The sequence below is a fragment of the Lithobates pipiens genome, unplaced genomic scaffold (genome assembly GCF_037356315.1).
Source record: "Lithobates pipiens isolate NorthernLeopardFrog02 unplaced genomic scaffold, aLitPip1_a1.2 Scaffold_8, whole genome shotgun sequence".
NCBI classification, from domain to species: domain Eukaryota; kingdom Metazoa; phylum Chordata; class Amphibia; order Anura; family Ranidae; genus Lithobates; species Lithobates pipiens.
Window position 1 is genome coordinate 271,162,009 of NW_027507903.1, and position 16,490 is coordinate 271,178,498.

Genomic DNA, 16,490 nt, shown 5'->3' on the forward strand with positions numbered 1-16,490 from the left:
GCCAGAGGGGCAAGGCATGGCAAGAGCTTTGAGTTTGCCAGACTGTGAAAAAGTTAAAGGTAAGCACTGTTTCTGCCCGGTTTCGAACCGGGGACCTTTCGCGTGTGAGGCGAACGTGATAACCACTACACTACAGAAACCCATTCATGCTGTTTTTTTGAGCCTTGCAGACCGAAAGTCTACCCTAAAGTAAGATCGGTGAAAAGAGCTGCTGAAAGTGACATTGACAAAAAGCACTAGTGCGCTCAAATTGTTTCTGCCCGGTTTCGAACCGGGGACCTTTCGCGTGTTAGGCGAACGTGATAACCACTACACTACAGAAACCTATCACGACAGCACTTTTCGGGTTGGTTGCTCGGAGGTTGGGGTCACCGTATTAGCTATTATTTGCTTCTGGTTGGTTGATAACCTGAGTTCAGTTTACCGTCCTTGCAAATAATACTCTTTGGTAATGAAGCAAAGAAGGAAGAAAGCCCATCTCGGATGCCTAACTTGATACAAATAACATCCTCAAAACAGCCAGTACTGGCAAGATACACTGAGTCATGGATATCACCTCTAGCTTTTCCACACACTTTTCTCACCAGGTCAGCTGAAAACATACGCCAATGGTCGTCAGGTTTTCCAGCTCAGCTGACTAAGCAGGAGAACCAAAGTCCACATTCCAATTGCCTTTGGGTCCAGAAAACAAGTTTGCCTAAACACCAAACACCTACAGCGATGGTCAGCTCATAAACAGTGAAGAAAAAGAGCTCACATTGAAGGTGTTGCACCTAAACTGTGCTTTGTATTGGCAGATTTGGCTTACGGCTGCCAGAGGGGCAAGGCATGGCAAGAGCTTTGAGTTTGCCAGACTGTGAAAAAGTTAAAGGTAAGCACTGTTTCTGCCCGGTTTCGAACCGGGGACCTTTCGCGTGTGAGGCGAACGTGATAACCACTACACTACAGAAACCCATTCATGCTGTTTTTTTGAGCCTTGCAGACCGAAAGTCTACCCTAAAGTAAGATCGGTGAAAAGAGCTGCTGAAAGTGACATTGACAAAAAGCACTAGTGCGCTCAAATTGTTTCTGCCCGGTTTCGAACCGGGGACCTTTCGCGTGTTAGGCGAACGTGATAACCACTACACTACAGAAACCTATCACGACAGCACTTTTCGGGTTGGTTGCTCGGAGGTTGGGGTCACCGTATTAGCTATTATTTGCTTCTGGTTGGTTGATAACCTGAGTTCAGTTTACCGTCCTTGCAAATGATACTCTTTGGTAATGAAGCAAAGAAGGAAGAAAGCCCATCTCGGATGCCTAACTTGATACAAATAACATCCTCAAAACAGCAAGTACTGGCAAGATACACTGAGTCATGGATATCACCTCTAGCTTTTCCACACACTTTTCTCACCAGGTCAGCTGAAAACATACGCCAATGGTCGTCAGGTTTTCCAGCTCAGCTGACTAAGCAGGAGAACCAAAGTCCACATTCCAATTGCCTTTGGGTCCAGAAAACAAGTTTGCCTAAACACCAAACACTTACAGCGATGGTCAGCTCATAAACAGTGAAGAAAAAGAGCTCACATTGAAGGTGTTGCACCTAAACTGTGCTTTGTATTGGCAGATTTGGCTTACGGCTGCCAGAGGGGCAAGGCATGGCAAGAGCTTTGAGTTTGCCAGACTGTGAAAAAGTTAAAGGTAAGCACTGTTTCTGCCCGGTTTCGAACCGGGGACCTTTCGCGTGTGAGGCGAACGTGATAACCACTACACTACAGAAACCCATTCATGCTGTTTTTTTGAGCCTTGCAGACCGAAAGTCTACCCTAAAGTAAGATCGGTGAAAAGAGCTGCTGAAAGTGACATTGACAAAAAGCACTAGTGCGCTCAAATTGTTTCTGCCCGGTTTCGAACCGGGGACCTTTCGCGTGTTAGGCGAACGTGATAACCACTACACTACAGAAACCTATCACGACAGCACTTTTCGGGTTGGTTGCTCGGAGGTTGGGGTCACCGTATTAGCTATTATTTGCTTCTGGTTGGTTGATAACCTGAGTTCAGTTTACCGTCCTTGCAAATAATACTCTTTGGTAATGAAGCAAAGAAGGAAGAAAGCCCATCTCGGATGCCTAACTTGATACAAATAACATCCTCAAAACAGCCAGTACTGGCAAGATACACTGAGTCATGGATATCACCTCTAGCTTTTCCACACACTTTTCTCACCAGGTCAGCTGAAAACATACGCCAATGGTCGTCAGGTTTTCCAGCTCAGCTGACTAAGCAGGAGAACCAAAGTCCACATTCCAATTGCCTTTGGGTCCAGAAAACAAGTTTGCCTAAACACCAAACACCTACAGCGATGGTCAGCTCATAAACAGTGAAGAAAAAGAGCTCACATTGAAGGTGTTGCACCTAAACTGTGCTTTGTATTGGCAGATTTGGCTTACGGCTGCCAGAGGGGCAAGGCATGGCAAGAGCTTTGAGTTTGCCAGACTGTGAAAAAGTTAAAGGTAAGCACTGTTTCTGCCCGGTTTCGAACCGGGGACCTTTCGCGTGTGAGGCGAACGTGATAACCACTACACTACAGAAACCCATTCATGCTGTTTTTTTGAGCCTTGCAGACCGAAAGTCTACCCTAAAGTAAGATCGGTGAAAAGAGCTGCTGAAAGTGACATTGACAAAAAGCACTAGTGCGCTCAAATTGTTTCTGCCCGGTTTCGAACCGGGGACCTTTCGCGTGTTAGGCGAACGTGATAACCACTACACTACAGAAACCTATCACGACAGCACTTTTCGGGTTGGTTGCTCGGAGGTTGGGGTCACCGTATTAGCTATTATTTGCTTCTGGTTGGTTGATAACCTGAGTTCAGTTTACCGTCCTTGCAAATGATACTCTTTGGTAATGAAGCAAAGAAGGAAGAAAGCCCATCTCGGATGCCTAACTTGATACAAATAACATCCTCAAAACAGCAAGTACTGGCAAGATACACTGAGTCATGGATATCACCTCTAGCTTTTCCACACACTTTTCTCACCAGGTCAGCTGAAAACATACGCCAATGGTCGTCAGGTTTTCCAGCTCAGCTGACTAAGCAGGAGAACCAAAGTCCACATTCCAATTGCCTTTGGGTCCAGAAAACAAGTTTGCCTAAACACCAAACACTTACAGCGATGGTCAGCTCATAAACAGTGAAGAAAAAGAGCTCACATTGAAGGTGTTGCACCTAAACTGTGCTTTGTATTGGCAGATTTGGCTTACGGCTGCCAGAGGGGCAAGGCATGGCAAGAGCTTTGAGTTTGCCAGACTGTGAAAAAGTTAAAGGTAAGCACTGTTTCTGCCCGGTTTCGAACCGGGGACCTTTCGCGTGTGAGGCGAACGTGATAACCACTACACTACAGAAACCCATTCATGCTGTTTTTTTGAGCCTTGCAGACCGAAAGTCTACCCTAAAGTAAGATCGGTGAAAAGAGCTGCTGAAAGTGACATTGACAAAAAGCACTAGTGCGCTCAAATTGTTTCTGCCCGGTTTCGAACCGGGGACCTTTCGCGTGTTAGGCGAACGTGATAACCACTACACTACAGAAACCTATCACGACAGCACTTTTCGGGTTGGTTGCTCGGAGGTTGGGGTCACCGTATTAGCTATTATTTGCTTCTGGTTGGTTGATGACCTGAGTTCAGTTTACCGTCCTTGCAAATAATACTCTTTGGTAATGAAGCAAAGAAGGAAGAAAGCCCATCTCGGATGCCTAACTTGATACAAATAACATCCTCAAAACAGCCAGTACTGGCAAGATACACTGAGTCATGGATATCACCTCTAGCTTTTCCACACACTTTTCTCACCAGGTCAGCTGAAAACATACGCCAATGGTCGTCAGGTTTTCCAGCTCAGCTGACTAAGCAGGAGAACCAAAGTCCACATTCCAATTGCCTTTGGGTCCAGAAAACAAGTTTGCCTAAACACCAAACACCTACAGCGATGGTCAGCTCATAAACAGTGAAGAAAAAGAGCTCACATTGAAGGTGTTGCACCTAAACTGTGCTTTGTATTGGCAGATTTGGCTTACGGCTGCCAGAGGGGCAAGGCATGGCAAGAGCTTTGAGTTTGCCAGACTGTGAAAAAGTTAAAGGTAAGCACTGTTTCTGCCCAGTTTCGAACCGGGGACCTTTCGCGTGTGAGGCGAACGTGATAACCACTATACTACAGAAACCCATTTATGCTGTTTTTTTGAGCCTTGCAGACCGAAAGTCTACCCTAAAGTAAGATCGGTGAAAAGAGCTGCTGAAAGTGACATTGACAAAAAGCACTAGTGCGCTCAAATTGTTTCTGCCCGGTTTCGAACCGGGGACCTTTCGCGTGTTAGGCGAACGTGATAACCACTACACTACAGAAACCTATCACGACAGCACTTTTCGGGTTGGTTGCTCGGAGGTTGGGGTCACCGTATTAGCTATTATTTGCTTCTGGTTGGTTGATAACCTGAGTTCAGTTTACCGTCCTTGCAAATGATACTCTTTGGTAATGAAGCAAAGAAGGAAGAAAGCCCATCTCGGATGCCTAACTTGATACAAATAACATCCTCAAAACAGCAAGTACTGGCAAGATACACTGAGTCATGGATATCACCTCTAGCTTTTCCACACACTTTTCTCACCAGGTCAGCTGAAAACATACGCCAATGGTCGTCAGGTTTTCCAGCTCAGCTGACTAAGCAGGAGAACCAAAGTCCACATTCCAATTGCCTTTGGGTCCAGAAAACAAGTTTGCCTAAACACCAAACACTTACAGCGATGGTCAGCTCATAAACAGTGAAGAAAAAGAGCTCACATTGAAGGTGTTGCACCTAAACTGTGCTTTGTATTGGCAGATTTGGCTTACGGCTGCCAGAGGGGCAAGGCATGGCAAGAGCTTTGAGTTTGCCAGACTGTGAAAAAGTTAAAGGTAAGCACTGTTTCTGCCCGGTTTCGAACCGGGGACCTTTCGCGTGTGAGGCGAACGTGATAACCACTACACTACAGAAACCCATTCATGCTGTTTTTTTGAGCCTTGCAGACCGAAAGTCTACCCTAAAGTAAGATCGGTGAAAAGAGCTGCTGAAAGTGACATTGACAAAAAGCACTAGTGCGCTCAAATTGTTTCTGCCCGGTTTCGAACCGGGGACCTTTCGCGTGTTAGGCGAACGTGATAACCACTACACTACAGAAACCTATCACGACAGCACTTTTCGGGTTGGTTGCTCGGAGGTTGGGGTCACCGTATTAGCTATTATTTGCTTCTGGTTGGTTGATAACCTGAGTTCAGTTTACCGTCCTTGCAAATAATACTCTTTGGTAATGAAGCAAAGAAGGAAGAAAGCCCATCTCGGATGCCTAACTTGATACAAATAACATCCTCAAAACAGCCAGTACTGGCAAGATACACTGAGTCATGGATATCACCTCTAGCTTTTCCACACACTTTTCTCACCAGGTCAGCTGAAAACATACGCCAATGGTCGTCAGGTTTTCCAGCTCAGCTGACTAAGCAGGAGAACCAAAGTCCACATTCCAATTGCCTTTGGGTCCAGAAAACAAGTTTGCCTAAACACCAAACACCTACAGCGATGGTCAGCTCATAAACAGTGAAGAAAAAGAGCTCACATTGAAGGTGTTGCACCTAAACTGTGCTTTGTATTGGCAGATTTGGCTTACGGCTGCCAGAGGGGCAAGGCATGGCAAGAGCTTTGAGTTTGCCAGACTGTGAAAAAGTTAAAGGTAAGCACTGTTTCTGCCCAGTTTCGAACCGGGGACCTTTCGCGTGTGAGGCGAACGTGATAACCACTATACTACAGAAACCCATTCATGCTGTTTTTTTGAGCCTTGCAGACCGAAAGTCTACCCTAAAGTAAGATCGGTGAAAAGAGCTGCTGAAAGTGACATTGACAAAAAGCACTAGTGCGCTCAAATTGTTTCTGCCCGGTTTCGAACCGGGGACCTTTCGCGTGTTAGGCGAACGTGATAACCACTACACTACAGAAACCTATCACGACAGCACTTTTCGGGTTGGTTGCTCGGAGGTTGGGGTCACCGTATTAGCTATTATTTGCTTCTGGTTGGTTGATAACCTGAGTTCAGTTTACCGTCCTTGCAAATAATACTCTTTGGTAATGAAGCAAAGAAGGAAGAAAGCCCATCTCGGATGCCTAACTTGATACAAATAACATCCTCAAAACAGCCAGTACTGGCAAGATACACTGAGTCATGGATATCACCTCTAGCTTTTCCACACACTTTTCTCACCTGGTCAGCTGAAAACATACGCCAATGGTCGTCAGGTTTTCCAGCTCAGCTGACTAAGCAGGAGAACCAAAGTCCACATTCCAATTGCCTTTGGGTCCAGAAAACAAGTTTGCCTAAACACCAAACACTTACAGCGATGGTCAGCTCATAAACAGTGAAGAAAAAGAGCTCACATTGAAGGTGTTGCACCTAAACTGTGCTTTGTATTGGCAGATTTGGCTTACGGCTGCCAGAGGGGCAAGGCATGGCAAGAGCTTTGAGTTTGCCAGACTGTGAAAAAGTTAAAGGTAAGCACTGTTTCTGCCCGGTTTCGAACCGGGGACCTTTCGCGTGTGAGGCGAACGTGATAACCACTACACTACAGAAACCCATTCATGCTGTTTTTTTGAGCCTTGCAGACCGAAAGTCTACCCTAAAGTAAGATCGGTGAAAAGAGCTGCTGAAAGTGACATTGACAAAAAGCACTAGTGCGCTCAAATTCTTTCTGCCCGGTTTCGAACCGGGGACCTTTCGCTTGTTAGGCGAACGTGATAACCACTACACTACAGAAACCTATCACGACAGCACTTTTCGGGTTGGTTGCTCGGAGGTTGGGGTCACCGTATTAGCTATTATTTGCTTCTGGTTGGTTGATAACCTGAGTTCAGTTTACCGTCCTTGCAAATGATACTCTTTGGTAATGAAGCAAAGAAGGAAGAAAGCCCATCTCGGATGCCTAACTTGATACAAATAACATCCTCAAAACAGCAAGTACTGGCAAGATACACTGAGTCATGGATATCACCTCTAGCTTTTCCACACACTTTTCTCACCAGGTCAGCTGAAAACATACGCCAATGGTCGTCAGGTTTTCCAGCTCAGCTGACTAAGCAGGAGAACCAAAGTCCACATTCCAATTGCCTTTGGGTCCAGAAAACAAGTTTGCCTAAACACCAAACACTTACAGCGATGGTCAGCTCATAAACAGTGAAGAAAAAGAGCTCACATTGAAGGTGTTGCACCTAAACTGTGCTTTGTATTGGCAGATTTGGCTTACGGCTGCCAGAGGGGCAAGGCATGGCAAGAGCTTTGAGTTTGCCAGACTGTGAAAAAGTTAAAGGTAAGCACTGTTTCTGCCCGGTTTCGAACCGGGGACCTTTCGCGTGTGAGGCGAACGTGATAACCACTACACTACAGAAACCCATTCATGCTGTTTTTTTGAGCCTTGCAGACCGAAAGTCTACCCTAAAGTAAGATCGGTGAAAAGAGCTGCTGAAAGTGACATTGACAAAAAGCACTAGTGCGCTCAAATTGTTTCTGCCCGGTTTCGAACCGGGGACCTTTCGCGTGTTAGGCGAACGTGATAACCACTACACTACAGAAACCTATCACGACAGCACTTTTCGGGTTGGTTGCTCGGAGGTTGGGGTCACCGTATTAGCTATTATTTGCTTCTGGTTGGTTGATAACCTGAGTTCAGTTTACCGTCCTTGCAAATAATACTCTTTGGTAATGAAGCAAAGAAGGAAGAAAGCCCATCTCGGATGCCTAACTTGATACAAATAACATCCTCAAAACAGCCAGTACTGGCAAGATACACTGAGTCATGGATATCACCTCTAGCTTTTCCACACACTTTTCTCACCAGGTCAGCTGAAAACATACGCCAATGGTCGTCAGGTTTTCCAGCTCAGCTGACTAAGCAGGAGAACCAAAGTCCACATTCCAATTGCCTTTGGGTCCAGAAAACAAGTTTGCCTAAACACCAAACACCTACAGCGATGGTCAGCTCATAAACAGTGAAGAAAAAGAGCTCACATTGAAGGTGTTGCACCTAAACTGTGCTTTGTATTGGCAGATTTGGCTTACGGCTGCCAGAGGGGCAAGGCATGGCAAGAGCTTTGAGTTTGCCAGACTGTGAAAAAGTTAAAGGTAAGCACTGTTTCTGCCCGGTTTCGAACCGGGGACCTTTCGCGTGTGAGGCGAACGTGATAACCACTACACTACAGAAACCCATTCATGCTGTTTTTTTGAGCCTTGCAGACCGAAAGTCTACCCTAAAGTAAGATCGGTGAAAAGAGCTGCTGAAAGTGACATTGACAAAAAGCACTAGTGCGCTCAAATTGTTTCTGCCCGGTTTCGAACCGGGGACCTTTCGCGTGTTAGGCGAACGTGATAACCACTACACTACAGAAACCTATCACGACAGCACTTTTCGGGTTGGTTGCTCGGAGGTTGGGGTCACCGTATTAGCTATTATTTGCTTCTGGTTGGTTGATAACCTGAGTTCAGTTTACCGTCCTTGCAAATGATACTCTTTGGTAATGAAGCAAAGAAGGAAGAAAGCCCATCTCGGATGCCTAACTTGATACAAATAACATCCTCAAAACAGCAAGTACTGGCAAGATACACTGAGTCATGGATATCACCTCTAGCTTTTCCACACACTTTTCTCACCAGGTCAGCTGAAAACATACGCCAATGGTCGTCAGGTTTTCCAGCTCAGCTGACTAAGCAGGAGAACCAAAGTCCACATTCCAATTGCCTTTGGGTCCAGAAAACAAGTTTGCCTAAACACCAAACACTTACAGCGATGGTCAGCTCATAAACAGTGAAGAAAAAGAGCTCACATTGAAGGTGTTGCACCTAAACTGTGCTTTGTATTGGCAGATTTGGCTTACGGCTGCCAGAGGGGCAAGGCATGGCAAGAGCTTTGAGTTTGCCAGACTGTGAAAAAGTTAAAGGTAAGCACTGTTTCTGCCCGGTTTCGAACCGGGGACCTTTCGCGTGTGAGGCGAACGTGATAACCACTACACTACAGAAACCCATTCATGCTGTTTTTTTGAGCCTTGCAGACCGAAAGTCTACCCTAAAGTAAGATCGGTGAAAAGAGCTGCTGAAAGTGACATTGACAAAAAGCACTAGTGCGCTCAAATTGTTTCTGCCCGGTTTCGAACCGGGGACCTTTCGCGTGTTAGGCGAACGTGATAACCACTACACTACAGAAACCTATCACGACAGCACTTTTCGGGTTGGTTGCTCGGAGGTTGGGGTCACCGTATTAGCTATTATTTGCTTCTGGTTGGTTGATAACCTGAGTTCAGTTTACCGTCCTTGCAAATAATACTCTTTGGTAATGAAGCAAAGAAGGAAGAAAGCCCATCTCGGATGCCTAACTTGATACAAATAACATCCTCAAAACAGCCAGTACTGGCAAGATACACTGAGTCATGGATATCACCTCTAGCTTTTCCACACACTTTTCTCACCAGGTCAGCTGAAAACATACGCCAATGGTCGTCAGGTTTTCCAGCTCAGCTGACTAAGCAGGAGAACCAAAGTCCACATTCCAATTGCCTTTGGGTCCAGAAAACAAGTTTGCCTAAACACCAAACACCTACAGCGATGGTCAGCTCATAAACAGTGAAGAAAAAGAGCTCACATTGAAGGTGTTGCACCTAAACTGTGCTTTGTATTGGCAGATTTGGCTTACGGCTGCCAGAGGGGCAAGGCATGGCAAGAGCTTTGAGTTTGCCAGACTGTGAAAAAGTTAAAGGTAAGCACTGTTTCTGCCCAGTTTCGAACCGGGGACCTTTCGCGTGTGAGGCGAACGTGATAACCACTATACTACAGAAACCCATTCATGCTGTTTTTTTGAGCCTTGCAGACCGAAAGTCTACCCTAAAGTAAGATCGGTGAAAAGAGCTGCTGAAAGTGACATTGACAAAAAGCACTAGTGCGCTCAAATTGTTTCTGCCCGGTTTCGAACCGGGGACCTTTCGCGTGTTAGGCGAACGTGATAACCACTACACTACAGAAACCTATCACGACAGCACTTTTCGGGTTGGTTGCTCGGAGGTTGGGGTCACCGTATTAGCTATTATTTGCTTCTGGTTGGTTGATAACCTGAGTTCAGTTTACCGTCCTTGCAAATGATACTCTTTGGTAATGAAGCAAAGAAGGAAGAAAGCCCATCTCGGATGCCTAACTTGATACAAATAACATCCTCAAAACAGCAAGTACTGGCAAGATACACTGAGTCATGGATATCACCTCTAGCTTTTCCACACACTTTTCTCACCAGGTCAGCTGAAAACATACGCCAATGGTCGTCAGGTTTTCCAGCTCAGCTGACTAAGCAGGAGAACCAAAGTCCACATTCCAATTGCCTTTGGGTCCAGAAAACAAGTTTGCCTAAACACCAAACACTTACAGCGATGGTCAGCTCATAAACAGTGAAGAAAAAGAGCTCACATTGAAGGTGTTGCACCTAAACTGTGCTTTGTATTGGCAGATTTGGCTTACGGCTGCCAGAGGGGCAAGGCATGGCAAGAGCTTTGAGTTTGCCAGACTGTGAAAAAGTTAAAGGTAAGCACTGTTTCTGCCTGGTTTCGAACCGGGGACCTTTCGCGTGTGAGGCGAACATGATAACCACTACACTACAGAAACCCATTCATGCTGTTTTTTTGAGCCTTGCAGACCGAAAGTCTACCCTAAAGTAAGATCGGTGAAAAGAGCTGCTGAAAGTGACATTGACAAAAAGCACTAGTGCGCTCAAATTCTTTCTGCCCGGTTTCGAACCGGGGACCTTTCGCTTGTTAGGCGAACGTGATAACCACTACACTACAGAAACCTATCACGACAGCACTTTTCGGGTTGGTTGCTCGGAGGTTGGGGTCACCGTATTAGCTATTATTTGCTTCTGGTTGGTTGATAACCTGAGTTCAGTTTACCGTCCTTGCAAATGATACTCTTTGGTAATGAAGCAAAGAAGGAAGAAAGCCCATCTCGGATGCCTAACTTGATACAAATAACATCCTCAAAACAGCAAGTACTGGCAAGATACACTGAGTCATGGATATCACCTCTAGCTTTTCCACACACTTTTCTCACCAGGTCAGCTGAAAACATACGCCAATGGTCGTCAGGTTTTCCAGCTCAGCTGACTAAGCAGGAGAACCAAAGTCCACATTCCAATTGCCTTTGGGTCCAGAAAACAAGTTTGCCTAAACACCAAACACTTACAGCGATGGTCAGCTCATAAACAGTGAAGAAAAAGAGCTCACATTGAAGGTGTTGCACCTAAACTGTGCTTTGTATTGGCAGATTTGGCTTACGGCTGCCAGAGGGGCAAGGCATGGCAAGAGCTTTGAGTTTGCCAGACTGTGAAAAAGTTAAAGGTAAGCACTGTTTCTGCCCGGTTTCGAACCGGGGACCTTTCGCGTGTGAGGCGAACGTGATAACCACTACACTACAGAAACCCATTCATGCTGTTTTTTTGAGCCTTGCAGACCGAAAGTCTACCCTAAAGTAAGATCGGTGAAAAGAGCTGCTGAAAGTGACATTGACAAAAAGCACTAGTGCGCTCAAATTGTTTCTGCCCGGTTTCGAACCGGGGACCTTTCGCGTGTTAGGCGAACGTGATAACCACTACACTACAGAAACCTATCACGACAGCACTTTTCGGGTTGGTTGCTCGGAGGTTGGGGTCACCGTATTAGCTATTATTTGCTTCTGGTTGGTTGATAACCTGAGTTCAGTTTACCGTCCTTGCAAATAATACTCTTTGGTAATGAAGCAAAGAAGGAAGAAAGCCCATCTCGGATGCCTAACTTGATACAAATAACATCCTCAAAACAGCCAGTACTGGCAAGATACACTGAGTCATGGATATCACCTCTAGCTTTTCCACACACTTTTCTCACCAGGTCAGCTGAAAACATACGCCAATGGTCGTCAGGTTTTCCAGCTCAGCTGACTAAGCAGGAGAACCAAAGTCCACATTCCAATTGCCTTTGGGTCCAGAAAACAAGTTTGCCTAAACACCAAACACCTACAGCGATGGTCAGCTCATAAACAGTGAAGAAAAAGAGCTCACATTGAAGGTGTTGCACCTAAACTGTGCTTTGTATTGGCAGATTTGGCTTACGGCTGCCAGAGGGGCAAGGCATGGCAAGAGCTTTGAGTTTGCCAGACTGTGAAAAAGTTAAAGGTAAGCACTGTTTCTGCCCGGTTTCGAACCGGGGACCTTTCGCGTGTGAGGCGAACGTGATAACCACTACACTACAGAAACCCATTCATGCTGTTTTTTTGAGCCTTGCAGACCGAAAGTCTACCCTAAAGTAAGATCGGTGAAAAGAGCTGCTGAAAGTGACATTGACAAAAAGCACTAGTGCGCTCAAATTCTTTCTGCCCGGTTTCGAACCGGGGACCTTTCGCTTGTTAGGCGAACGTGATAACCACTACACTACAGAAACCTATCACGACAGCACTTTTCGGGTTGGTTGCTCGGAGGTTGGGGTCACCGTATTAGCTATTATTTGCTTCTGGTTGGTTGATAACCTGAGTTCAGTTTACCGTCCTTGCAAATGATACTCTTTGGTAATGAAGCAAAGAAGGAAGAAAGCCCATCTCGGATGCCTAACTTGATACAAATAACATCCTCAAAACAGCAAGTACTGGCAAGATACACTGAGTCATGGATATCACCTCTAGCTTTTCCACACACTTTTCTCACCAGGTCAGCTGAAAACATACGCCAATGGTCGTCAGGTTTTCCAGCTCAGCTGACTAAGCAGGAGAACCAAAGTCCACATTCCAATTGCCTTTGGGTCCAGAAAACAAGTTTGCCTAAACACCAAACACTTACAGCGATGGTCAGCTCATAAACAGTGAAGAAAAAGAGCTCACATTGAAGGTGTTGCACCTAAACTGTGCTTTGTATTGGCAGATTTGGCTTACGGCTGCCAGAGGGGCAAGGCATGGCAAGAGCTTTGAGTTTGCCAGACTGTGAAAAAGTTAAAGGTAAGCACTGTTTCTGCCCGGTTTCGAACCGGGGACCTTTCGCGTGTGAGGCGAACGTGATAACCACTACACTACAGAAACCCATTCATGCTGTTTTTTTGAGCCTTGCAGACCGAAAGTCTACCCTAAAGTAAGATCGGTGAAAAGAGCTGCTGAAAGTGACATTGACAAAAAGCACTAGTGCGCTCAAATTGTTTCTGCCCGGTTTCGAACCGGGGACCTTTCGCGTGTTAGGCGAACGTGATAACCACTACACTACAGAAACCTATCACGACAGCACTTTTCGGGTTGGTTGCTCGGAGGTTGGGGTCACCGTATTAGCTATTATTTGCTTCTGGTTGGTTGATAACCTGAGTTCAGTTTACCGTCCTTGCAAATAATACTCTTTGGTAATGAAGCAAAGAAGGAAGAAAGCCCATCTCGGATGCCTAACTTGATACAAATAACATCCTCAAAACAGCCAGTACTGGCAAGATACACTGAGTCATGGATATCACCTCTAGCTTTTCCACACACTTTTCTCACCAGGTCAGCTGAAAACATACGCCAATGGTCGTCAGGTTTTCCAGCTCAGCTGACTAAGCAGGAGAACCAAAGTCCACATTCCAATTGCCTTTGGGTCCAGAAAACAAGTTTGCCTAAACACCAAACACCTACAGCGATGGTCAGCTCATAAACAGTGAAGAAAAAGAGCTCACATTGAAGGTGTTGCACCTAAACTGTGCTTTGTATTGGCAGATTTGGCTTACGGCTGCCAGAGGGGCAAGGCATGGCAAGAGCTTTGAGTTTGCCAGACTGTGAAAAAGTTAAAGGTAAGCACTGTTTCTGCCCGGTTTCGAACCGGGGACCTTTCGCGTGTGAGGCGAACGTGATAACCACTACACTACAGAAACCCATTCATGCTGTTTTTTTGAGCCTTGCAGACCGAAAGTCTACCCTAAAGTAAGATCGGTGAAAAGAGCTGCTGAAAGTGACATTGACAAAAAGCACTAGTGCGCTCAAATTGTTTCTGCCCGGTTTCGAACCGGGGACCTTTCGCGTGTTAGGCGAACGTGATAACCACTACACTACAGAAACCTATCACGACAGCACTTTTCGGGTTGGTTGCTCGGAGGTTGGGGTCACCGTATTAGCTATTATTTGCTTCTGGTTGGTTGATAACCTGAGTTCAGTTTACCGTCCTTGCAAATGATACTCTTTGGTAATGAAGCAAAGAAGGAAGAAAGCCCATCTCGGATGCCTAACTTGATACAAATAACATCCTCAAAACAGCAAGTACTGGCAAGATACACTGAGTCATGGATATCACCTCTAGCTTTTCCACACACTTTTCTCACCAGGTCAGCTGAAAACATACGCCAATGGTCGTCAGGTTTTCCAGCTCAGCTGACTAAGCAGGAGAACCAAAGTCCACATTCCAATTGCCTTTGGGTCCAGAAAACAAGTTTGCCTAAACACCAAACACTTACAGCGATGGTCAGCTCATAAACAGTGAAGAAAAAGAGCTCACATTGAAGGTGTTGCACCTAAACTGTGCTTTGTATTGGCAGATTTGGCTTACGGCTGCCAGAGGGGCAAGGCATGGCAAGAGCTTTGAGTTTGCCAGACTGTGAAAAAGTTAAAGGTAAGCACTGTTTCTGCCCGGTTTCGAACCGGGGACCTTTCGCGTGTGAGGCGAACGTGATAACCACTACACTACAGAAACCCATTCATGCTGTTTTTTTGAGCCTTGCAGACCGAAAGTCTACCCTAAAGTAAGATCGGTGAAAAGAGCTGCTGAAAGTGACATTGACAAAAAGCACTAGTGCGCTCAAATTGTTTCTGCCCGGTTTCGAACCGGGGACCTTTCGCGTGTTAGGCGAACGTGATAACCACTACACTACAGAAACCTATCACGACAGCACTTTTCGGGTTGGTTGCTCGGAGGTTGGGGTCACCGTATTAGCTATTATTTGCTTCTGGTTGGTTGATAACCTGAGTTCAGTTTACCGTCCTTGCAAATAATACTCTTTGGTAATGAAGCAAAGAAGGAAGAAAGCCCATCTCGGATGCCTAACTTGATACAAATAACATCCTCAAAACAGCCAGTACTGGCAAGATACACTGAGTCATGGATATCACCTCTAGCTTTTCCACACACTTTTCTCACCAGGTCAGCTGAAAACATACGCCAATGGTCGTCAGGTTTTCCAGCTCAGCTGACTAAGCAGGAGAACCAAAGTCCACATTCCAATTGCCTTTGGGTCCAGAAAACAAGTTTGCCTAAACACCAAACACCTACAGCGATGGTCAGCTCATAAACAGTGAAGAAAAAGAGCTCACATTGAAGGTGTTGCACCTAAACTGTGCTTTGTATTGGCAGATTTGGCTTACGGCTGCCAGAGGGGCAAGGCATGGCAAGAGCTTTGAGTTTGCCAGACTGTGAAAAAGTTAAAGGTAAGCACTGTTTCTGCCCAGTTTCGAACCGGGGACCTTTCGCGTGTGAGGCGAACGTGATAACCACTATACTACAGAAACCCATTCATGCTGTTTTTTTGAGCCTTGCAGACCGAAAGTCTACCCTAAAGTAAGATCGGTGAAAAGAGCTGCTGAAAGTGACATTGACAAAAAGCACTAGTGCGCTCAAATTGTTTCTGCCCGGTTTCGAACCGGGGACCTTTCGCGTGTTAGGCGAACGTGATAACCACTACACTACAGAAACCTATCACGACAGCACTTTTCGGGTTGGTTGCTCGGAGGTTGGGGTCACCGTATTAGCTATTATTTGCTTCTGGTTGGTTGATAACCTGAGTTCAGTTTACCGTCCTTGCAAATGATACTCTTTGGTAATGAAGCAAAGAAGGAAGAAAGCCCATCTCGGATGCCTAACTTGATACAAATAACATCCTCAAAACAGCAAGTACTGGCAAGATACACTGAGTCATGGATATCACCTCTAGCTTTTCCACACACTTTTCTCACCAGGTCAGCTGAAAACATACGCCAATGGTCGTCAGGTTTTCCAGCTCAGCTGACTAAGCAGGAGAACCAAAGTCCACATTCCAATTGCCTTTGGGTCCAGAAAACAAGTTTGCCTAAACACCAAACACTTACAGCGATGGTCAGCTCATAAACAGTGAAGAAAAAGAGCTCACATTGAAGGTGTTGCACCTAAACTGTGCTTTGTATTGGCAGATTTGGCTTACGGCTGCCAGAGGGGCAAGGCATGGCAAGAGCTTTGAGTTTGCCAGACTGTGAAAAAGTTAAAGGTAAGCACTGTTTCTGCCCGGTTTCGAACCGGGGACCTTTCGCGTGTGAGGCGAACGTGATAACCACTACACTACAGAAACCCATTCATGCTGTTTTTTTGAGCCTTGCAGACCGAAAGTCTACCCTAAAGTAAGATCGGTGAAAAGAGCTGCTGAAAGTGACATTGACAAAAAGCACTAGTGCGCTCAAA

General features: G+C 45.8%; 33 non-coding genes across 33 annotated transcripts; all 33 read right to left on the reverse strand.

Annotated features, from left to right (window-relative positions):
• Positions 1–67: 67 nt before the first annotated feature.
• TRNAV-CAC (transfer RNA valine (anticodon CAC)) lies at positions 68–140 on the reverse strand. The gene has a single exon. It is a non-coding gene; the product is annotated as a tRNA-Val (tRNA).
• A 111-nt stretch (positions 141–251) lies between these two features.
• Positions 252–324, reverse strand: TRNAV-AAC (transfer RNA valine (anticodon AAC)). Its single transcript has one exon. It is a non-coding gene; the product is annotated as a tRNA-Val (tRNA).
• A 555-nt stretch (positions 325–879) lies between these two features.
• TRNAV-CAC (transfer RNA valine (anticodon CAC)) lies at positions 880–952 on the reverse strand. The gene has a single exon. It is a non-coding gene; the product is annotated as a tRNA-Val (tRNA).
• Positions 953–1,063: 111 nt separating this feature from the next.
• TRNAV-AAC (transfer RNA valine (anticodon AAC)) lies at positions 1,064–1,136 on the reverse strand. The gene has a single exon. It is a non-coding gene; the product is annotated as a tRNA-Val (tRNA).
• Positions 1,137–1,691: 555 nt separating this feature from the next.
• TRNAV-CAC (transfer RNA valine (anticodon CAC)) lies at positions 1,692–1,764 on the reverse strand. Its single transcript has one exon. It is a non-coding gene; the product is annotated as a tRNA-Val (tRNA).
• Positions 1,765–1,875: 111 nt separating this feature from the next.
• On the reverse strand, positions 1,876–1,948 carry TRNAV-AAC (transfer RNA valine (anticodon AAC)). The gene has a single exon. It is a non-coding gene; the product is annotated as a tRNA-Val (tRNA).
• Positions 1,949–2,503: 555 nt separating this feature from the next.
• TRNAV-CAC (transfer RNA valine (anticodon CAC)) lies at positions 2,504–2,576 on the reverse strand. The gene has a single exon. It is a non-coding gene; the product is annotated as a tRNA-Val (tRNA).
• A 111-nt stretch (positions 2,577–2,687) lies between these two features.
• Positions 2,688–2,760, reverse strand: TRNAV-AAC (transfer RNA valine (anticodon AAC)). The gene has a single exon. It is a non-coding gene; the product is annotated as a tRNA-Val (tRNA).
• A 555-nt stretch (positions 2,761–3,315) lies between these two features.
• On the reverse strand, positions 3,316–3,388 carry TRNAV-CAC (transfer RNA valine (anticodon CAC)). The gene has a single exon. It is a non-coding gene; the product is annotated as a tRNA-Val (tRNA).
• A 111-nt stretch (positions 3,389–3,499) lies between these two features.
• On the reverse strand, positions 3,500–3,572 carry TRNAV-AAC (transfer RNA valine (anticodon AAC)). Its single transcript has one exon. It is a non-coding gene; the product is annotated as a tRNA-Val (tRNA).
• A 739-nt stretch (positions 3,573–4,311) lies between these two features.
• On the reverse strand, positions 4,312–4,384 carry TRNAV-AAC (transfer RNA valine (anticodon AAC)). Its single transcript has one exon. It is a non-coding gene; the product is annotated as a tRNA-Val (tRNA).
• A 555-nt stretch (positions 4,385–4,939) lies between these two features.
• On the reverse strand, positions 4,940–5,012 carry TRNAV-CAC (transfer RNA valine (anticodon CAC)). Its single transcript has one exon. It is a non-coding gene; the product is annotated as a tRNA-Val (tRNA).
• Positions 5,013–5,123: 111 nt separating this feature from the next.
• On the reverse strand, positions 5,124–5,196 carry TRNAV-AAC (transfer RNA valine (anticodon AAC)). Its single transcript has one exon. It is a non-coding gene; the product is annotated as a tRNA-Val (tRNA).
• A 739-nt stretch (positions 5,197–5,935) lies between these two features.
• Positions 5,936–6,008, reverse strand: TRNAV-AAC (transfer RNA valine (anticodon AAC)). Its single transcript has one exon. It is a non-coding gene; the product is annotated as a tRNA-Val (tRNA).
• Positions 6,009–6,563: 555 nt separating this feature from the next.
• TRNAV-CAC (transfer RNA valine (anticodon CAC)) lies at positions 6,564–6,636 on the reverse strand. Its single transcript has one exon. It is a non-coding gene; the product is annotated as a tRNA-Val (tRNA).
• Positions 6,637–7,375: 739 nt separating this feature from the next.
• On the reverse strand, positions 7,376–7,448 carry TRNAV-CAC (transfer RNA valine (anticodon CAC)). Its single transcript has one exon. It is a non-coding gene; the product is annotated as a tRNA-Val (tRNA).
• Positions 7,449–7,559: 111 nt separating this feature from the next.
• Positions 7,560–7,632, reverse strand: TRNAV-AAC (transfer RNA valine (anticodon AAC)). The gene has a single exon. It is a non-coding gene; the product is annotated as a tRNA-Val (tRNA).
• A 555-nt stretch (positions 7,633–8,187) lies between these two features.
• On the reverse strand, positions 8,188–8,260 carry TRNAV-CAC (transfer RNA valine (anticodon CAC)). Its single transcript has one exon. It is a non-coding gene; the product is annotated as a tRNA-Val (tRNA).
• Positions 8,261–8,371: 111 nt separating this feature from the next.
• On the reverse strand, positions 8,372–8,444 carry TRNAV-AAC (transfer RNA valine (anticodon AAC)). The gene has a single exon. It is a non-coding gene; the product is annotated as a tRNA-Val (tRNA).
• A 555-nt stretch (positions 8,445–8,999) lies between these two features.
• On the reverse strand, positions 9,000–9,072 carry TRNAV-CAC (transfer RNA valine (anticodon CAC)). The gene has a single exon. It is a non-coding gene; the product is annotated as a tRNA-Val (tRNA).
• Positions 9,073–9,183: 111 nt separating this feature from the next.
• Positions 9,184–9,256, reverse strand: TRNAV-AAC (transfer RNA valine (anticodon AAC)). The gene has a single exon. It is a non-coding gene; the product is annotated as a tRNA-Val (tRNA).
• Positions 9,257–9,995: 739 nt separating this feature from the next.
• On the reverse strand, positions 9,996–10,068 carry TRNAV-AAC (transfer RNA valine (anticodon AAC)). Its single transcript has one exon. It is a non-coding gene; the product is annotated as a tRNA-Val (tRNA).
• A 1,367-nt stretch (positions 10,069–11,435) lies between these two features.
• TRNAV-CAC (transfer RNA valine (anticodon CAC)) lies at positions 11,436–11,508 on the reverse strand. The gene has a single exon. It is a non-coding gene; the product is annotated as a tRNA-Val (tRNA).
• A 111-nt stretch (positions 11,509–11,619) lies between these two features.
• On the reverse strand, positions 11,620–11,692 carry TRNAV-AAC (transfer RNA valine (anticodon AAC)). Its single transcript has one exon. It is a non-coding gene; the product is annotated as a tRNA-Val (tRNA).
• Positions 11,693–12,247: 555 nt separating this feature from the next.
• TRNAV-CAC (transfer RNA valine (anticodon CAC)) lies at positions 12,248–12,320 on the reverse strand. The gene has a single exon. It is a non-coding gene; the product is annotated as a tRNA-Val (tRNA).
• Positions 12,321–13,059: 739 nt separating this feature from the next.
• TRNAV-CAC (transfer RNA valine (anticodon CAC)) lies at positions 13,060–13,132 on the reverse strand. Its single transcript has one exon. It is a non-coding gene; the product is annotated as a tRNA-Val (tRNA).
• Positions 13,133–13,243: 111 nt separating this feature from the next.
• Positions 13,244–13,316, reverse strand: TRNAV-AAC (transfer RNA valine (anticodon AAC)). The gene has a single exon. It is a non-coding gene; the product is annotated as a tRNA-Val (tRNA).
• Positions 13,317–13,871: 555 nt separating this feature from the next.
• On the reverse strand, positions 13,872–13,944 carry TRNAV-CAC (transfer RNA valine (anticodon CAC)). The gene has a single exon. It is a non-coding gene; the product is annotated as a tRNA-Val (tRNA).
• Positions 13,945–14,055: 111 nt separating this feature from the next.
• Positions 14,056–14,128, reverse strand: TRNAV-AAC (transfer RNA valine (anticodon AAC)). Its single transcript has one exon. It is a non-coding gene; the product is annotated as a tRNA-Val (tRNA).
• A 555-nt stretch (positions 14,129–14,683) lies between these two features.
• TRNAV-CAC (transfer RNA valine (anticodon CAC)) lies at positions 14,684–14,756 on the reverse strand. The gene has a single exon. It is a non-coding gene; the product is annotated as a tRNA-Val (tRNA).
• A 111-nt stretch (positions 14,757–14,867) lies between these two features.
• On the reverse strand, positions 14,868–14,940 carry TRNAV-AAC (transfer RNA valine (anticodon AAC)). The gene has a single exon. It is a non-coding gene; the product is annotated as a tRNA-Val (tRNA).
• Positions 14,941–15,679: 739 nt separating this feature from the next.
• Positions 15,680–15,752, reverse strand: TRNAV-AAC (transfer RNA valine (anticodon AAC)). Its single transcript has one exon. It is a non-coding gene; the product is annotated as a tRNA-Val (tRNA).
• Positions 15,753–16,307: 555 nt separating this feature from the next.
• On the reverse strand, positions 16,308–16,380 carry TRNAV-CAC (transfer RNA valine (anticodon CAC)). Its single transcript has one exon. It is a non-coding gene; the product is annotated as a tRNA-Val (tRNA).
• Positions 16,381–16,490: the final 110 nt, after the last annotated feature.